A 6,000-nucleotide genomic window follows, 5' to 3' on the forward strand; every position below is an offset into this window, starting at 1 on the left:
AACCAGGAGGCTTCAGAAGGTTGCGTGAGCTGCTGTGTTGGGACCGTCTTGGGGGGCGGGGTGTAGCAATGGAGAAGACTGTGAGGAAGACCGGAAGGAAAGGAAAAGGGGGAGGACTGGGAGAAGTCATTCTTTGCCAGGCAACATTGCCCATCACAGTTGCCTTTGTCTCAGGCCTATAGGTATTTTCTTAATTAGTGATTGATGGGAGAGGGCCAAGTATATTGTAGGTGGTGCAACCCTGGGTCCTGGGCTGGAGGTCCTGGGTTCTATAAGAAAGCAGGCTGAGCAAGCCAAATAGCAGTAACCCCTCCAGAGCCTCTGCACTAGCTCCTGCCTCCAAGTTCCTGTCATGTTTTAGTACCTGCCCTGGCTTCTTTCAATGATGGGCTACGTTGTGGAAGTGTGAGCCAAATAAACCCTTTCCTCGCCCGATATCTTTGGTCAAGGTTTCATTATAGCAATAGTAACCCTAACTAAGACAGCACCTATGTGCTGGCCCTACTGCTACCGTGCAGTCTCTGGCTCCTAGCAGCTAGCTAGAGAGCTCTGGGATATAATCAGACACTCAGAGAGTTTAGATCTCCTGGGAATGACTGATGATTTGGAACTCTAGGGATGGGAAGTTTAGGTAGATAAGCACTTCTCCAGCTCAATGCCCACCACCCCCCTAGTCCCACCCCCACCCCCAATGAAGCTTGCTGAGCTCTGGAAATGAATAAGAAAGCATCTCATAAACAGAATGAGGATTAGGAAGACAATCGAGAAAATGAGAATAACGCCCTACAAATAAAAAGCTACTGAAATGGGTAAAGCAATGAAATCCTCAGTGTTTGGAAAGGAGAGGCAGCCTTCCAAGGCGACGTCCCGGCCCATTCCATTTTAGCTGCCAGGCTTCCATCCTTTTACTTTTTCTTGCACCCTCCTTCACCTTTTCTGAACAAGAGTTGATACCACTATAAGCACCCATCCGTAGGCGTGTCATTTAAATAAGGACATGACTTCTAAGATCTGTGATGACTCAGTGAGTCCAAATTGTATCCCATGTGGTCCTGCCCAGAGCCTGCTGGCAGTCCAGGCCACCTGGTAGGAAGTCAGGCCTACAATGAAATGTCAGGCAAGCATCTCATGCCAAATTATTTGAATGAGTGGCAGGACAGGGGGAGGGGCTGATGTAAGAGAGCCTTCCTTTTCTCTGGCCCAGGAGAGATGGGGCATAGCGTCAACACTCAGGCCTCTCCAGCTCGTGGGACTTCAGCTGCTCCTTCTGGAGCTGTGTGGTTGGTGGTAGCTTAGCTTGGTGATTACTAAGTTTCACCCCTCATGCACATCACCCTGGGTCCTATTAAAATTTGAGCTCAACGGGTGAGACTAAGGATCCTGCTTCTCCAGCAGATGCTACTGTTGGATGTTTGTTTCATCTTTGGAAACACACAAGAGCCCATCACTTTACATCTGCCATTAGCAGGAAAGAGAACAGAAAAAGCATGATCCTGTCCCCCACAAGAGCAGAGAAACTACCATGGATGGAGCCTGTGTGGTGCTCAGGATGAAGCCTCGCTGCCAGCATTTGGTCCAAGTATCTGTTGCAGAGGATTTTAGCAAGAAAGGAATCAAATAGAACTTGAAATGTTCTAACCTCATTTCTAACACCATTGGTTGTTGGTGTTGTTGAGGTGTTTTTGACAGGCCCAAGATATACCAACACTGAGAAGAGCGCATGTCAAGAAGGACTAAGAGCTCAAGGCACATGACAGGAAACCCTGACACCAAACATGACCTGCCAAAAATAGAGGTGTGCTGATGCCACCGCTGCTGTTCCCCGAGTGGAAGAATCCACTGGAAACCACGCTGGTGACTCATCCATCACCGCAGTTGCCAAGAGCGCTCTGCAGTCAGAGCCTGGTGGTAAAAAAAAAAATTCCTCCCCCCCCCCCCCCCGTAAGCTTTTCTTCAAAGAACTTCTGAATTTAAGGCAGGCTGTAGCTGAAACACATTAACCATGGCCAGGTTACACAAAGACTTATGCTTTGCTTCTCGAGCAAGAAACCCAGCCCTGGTGGTCAGAGGTCCTGACTCCTCCCAACACCATACCAGAATGAAAGGTTTCCCATATCCAGGTAGAGACGCTACTCTATGATTCCCCATTTATCTAAGCAAGTGAGGACTGATATTCTGAAATCTATACACTCTAAGGACAACACCACCAGCCCTGTGTGCTGGGGGAGGGAAAGTGTTCTCTGTTAGAAGCAAATATTTAAAAATGTTTCTCAGCTGAGAGCCTCTCTATTCTCCCTGGCACACCTGAGCTCCTTTCAGTGCGTCTCCTTCTCTGTCTCTCCTACTTATTTCTCTTGCTCCTCTTTCTTGCCCTCTCCTCTCTTGACCATTCATCCTAACTCATACAGCTGTGTCTTCCAAGACATAACTCCTGCTGATTGCAGAAAAGGAGAGCAGACGAATAGGGATGGTTATTCATGCTGTCATGTCTTGTGAAATATTTGCTGTATAGGAAAGTGTTCCCAAAGATTAAGATCCGGGCTGAAACTTAAACCATAGCAGAAAGAGTTCTTTGGGAAGATAAAGGGTGCAGTATATGAGAAAATGATCAGTGTTGGCTAGCACCAGTCTTGGAACCTTTCCTATGGGTGTGACATTGTATTAGGAGTAAATAAAAAATAACAAAATCTATGCCTCAAAATCTTTATCATCTGTTGTGGAATAGGACCTGTGCATTAGGCTTATTAGATAGTGGACTTTTGCATATTAGGAACTGTGTGGATGGAAGCTTTTCCTTCAGTCATTTGAGGGCACTATAGCTGAGTCTATAGAGTACACCAACAGCAAACATATTAAGAAGATAGAAGGTGTGTTAATATAATATGTGTATAGGGTTGTCATAGGAGAGAAAAGTGAAGACCTCAAGGCTCTATGATCTAGAAGTTCAAGTACCATCTTAATAGGAGAGCAAGCAGGAAGGATATAGACGAACCAATAGCAAATTAAGTGATCTGTGGGGAAAATGAATGAACCTTAAAAGCAGTAAGTGATGCCATAGTCTGCGTGGACATGATATCAACTTCCAGATTATTTTTTCCTTATTGCCTGAGTTCATCTTCTGATGACATTCCCAGGATGGGTTCATGCCCATCCAGCTCCACTCTGAAAATCTGTCTCCTCCACGCAGATAAGGGAAGCTCTTCCCTTCCTTTGTTGCTGCTCCCCACATGCCCTCAATCTAAATCCATCAGCAGGTGAGAGGGCATTTGGAGTGACACTTTGTGATCACTTCCAGAATAAATATGGTGGCACCTTAAAAGTTGATGGAGCACTTTTGTATACATTATGCTGTTTGATTGTTTCCAGCTAACTGTGGAGTGAGAAGAATCTGCATTTTTGTAGATAAGAATAAACCTCAGAAAGGTTAACATACCTTTTCAAAATTCCATAGAAATCTAGAAACGGAGTTGGGGTTAGGCATTGAGGTTGTAGATGGAACTTTCTGTCCTGTCTGGTCCCTCAGGCATTCAGTCCCAAAGAAACACACAGAGGCTTATATTAACTGTAAACTGTTTTGTCTATTAGCTCAGATTTATTATTAACTAGCGCATACAACTTAAATAACCTATAACTTTTGTTTATGTTCAGCCATGTGGCTTGGAACATTTTCTCAGTAAGGCATTTTCATCTTGCTTCCTCTGCTTCTGGAAAACAACTCTGTCTCTTTCTTTCCTCTTCCCAGAATTCTCCTAGTCTGGTTGTCTCACCTATACTTCCTGCCTGGCTACAGGCCAATCAGCATTTTATTAAACCAATACGAATGACAAATCTTTACAGTATACAAGAGCATTTTCCACAGCAGTTTTATACTCATGAGCCCAGAGTCACTTCATCCCCCCTGAAGTTAAGAAGAAAAGGGAGCGTCCCTCTGCTCAGTGCCTTGTGTTGGGAGTCCTAGGTCTTTGCATCTGGATCTATTTCCCATTCTTTTCTATGGTCCCTATCCTCAGAGGGGAAGACATCTCTAATGCAAAGCCTAAGACTTTTATGTGAATCCCTAACTTACACCCCAAACAAACAAGTCAACAAACAACAGGCACAAACCCACATAACCCTTGCCACCAAGTATTTTTGGTTTTTTTTTAAGATTTATTTTTATTTTTTTAATTATATGTATGTGGGAGACTGGTGTGTATGCATAAATATGTTGGGTCCCCCCAGGAACTAGAGTTAAAAGTAGTTGTAAGCTGCTCAAAGTGGATGCTGGGAACTGAAGTCAGGTCCTCTGGAAGAGCAGGAAGTGATCCAAAGTACTGAGCCATCTCTCTAGTCCCTAGGGACTTTATTTAGCCCATCCTCTCTTGTCAGGATTAAAGGTAAATAATGAGATTCTTGGTGTCCCTGGGATGACCCCATGAGGATCATATTATACCTTGCACTGAACCGTCTGCCAGTCACAATCTTACCAAAATCTATGCTCTATTAAGACAATTTAGTGACGATTACTGTGTCTTACTCAGTGGTCCATACTATTCGTAAATATTCTGAATTTGAGATCACATTTCTCTTTCCATGAAGGTCTTAGGGGAAAGCTTTAGTTGACAATCCAGATAAGAAGAACACACAGTCATTAAGGGAAAACTTGAAAAACTATTCTCTTTGTCAGAAAATGTCACCAGGATTTTCTTTTGTGGAGAATTAAGCTTGTAGAACTAGGATTGTAGTCTGTTAGTACCTTAGTGGCTGGATCTGGCCTGTGCATGGTGGATGAGGCTCGCATAGGAACGCTCAGACAGACATACTCTTTCACTTAAGCACCATCCCTTCCTCTCTTGCCCCGTCTTGAGTTGGCTGCACCTATCTCTGGACCTCAAGATCATCAGTGATAAGGGGTTGGCCCCTATCCAAGAGTGCCAGTTCTCCAGACTGAAATCAGGTCTACGTGCTTTAAAGCAGCTCAAGGTAGATGTAATTGGTTGGCTCCCACACTGCCATTTGAGACAAGAGTGTGTTAGCAAAGGTCAGACGAGGGTTGGTGAGACCATTCCTGGGGAATTCTTGGGTCTGAAGCATGCCCAATCTGGTCCCATTGTGGCAAGGAATCAAGAAAAGTGTTTCTAGGTGACACTGGGACCATTCAACATAGAGTATAAGGCTTTAGGTCCATCCAGAGCCATGATGCTTGACCTGGGCCACTGCAGGATTGCTCCAGTTAAAGGTGAAAATGTGTACATCTCCTTTTCCACCCGACCTCTCCATCTATCACCTTCTAATGGCAACATTTAGTATACACTCGATAGGTCAGTCAGTGTGTTGAGCCTTTCACATGGGCCAGATAAGGCCAGATAATATTACTAATGACTCTTTGAGATGATCCTCCGTTAGAGATGAAAAGTGAAGTCAGAAAAGTTAAGTAATTCATTTAGATATAAAGTGAATATGGCAGAGTTGGGATACACGCCCACCTGCTCTGTTCCGGCATCCGCCCTCTTCCCAACCTGCTATGTTCTTTCTCATCCAAACCCCACAGGTCTGGTGTAGAGAAGCAGGGTGACTCAACAAGATTCTTACCTGAAGACAGGCTGTCCCTCCCCAACAGAGTTTCCATCCTGTATCCAGCTGGCATCTTTGCCTTGTTGGACATTTGTTCAAAGGACTTAAATAAAGATTAAGCAGGAAGTCTGGTAGGAGGATGGCAGGCAGAGGGTTTAGTAACCGAGCCAAATGTGTCCCTTTCTGCCACGAAGTCTGCCCTTTGCTCTGCACTCTGTCCTAACCTCAGTGGAGGACGGGTAGCCCCTTGTCAAAGGTGAACGGGACAAGGGTCAGTGGAAACACAAGCTCAGACCATCTCATGGATATGTTGATTTTGGCAGGATCTGACAATGTCATTCTGTATGTGACATTCATCTCTTTATTCATGTCTTTTTTTCCCATTAAGGGGCAAAGTAGAAATGTAGACTCAGCACTTAGTACAAGAGTAATTAAGGTGCAAAATTT

The 6,000-nt window shown here is 44.6% G+C and overlaps 1 long non-coding RNA gene across 3 annotated transcripts in view; it reads right to left on the bottom strand.

Annotated features, from left to right (window-relative positions):
• LOC125406110 (uncharacterized) overlaps nucleotides 1-5,742 on the bottom strand; it is a 40,568-nt gene extending 34,826 nt beyond the window's left edge. For all 3 annotated transcript variants that reach the window (XR_007233798.2, XR_014997200.2, XR_007233799.3), the window contains exon 1: nucleotides 5,572-5,742. This is a non-coding gene — a long non-coding RNA (uncharacterized LOC125406110). The remainder of the gene's footprint in view (nucleotides 1-5,571) is intronic.
• Between the last annotated feature and the right edge of the window lie 258 nt (nucleotides 5,743-6,000).

Source organism: Myodes glareolus, chromosome 15 (genome assembly GCF_982192425.1).
Source record: "Myodes glareolus chromosome 15, mMyoGla1.1, whole genome shotgun sequence".
Classification (NCBI taxonomy): domain Eukaryota; kingdom Metazoa; phylum Chordata; class Mammalia; order Rodentia; family Cricetidae; genus Myodes; species Myodes glareolus.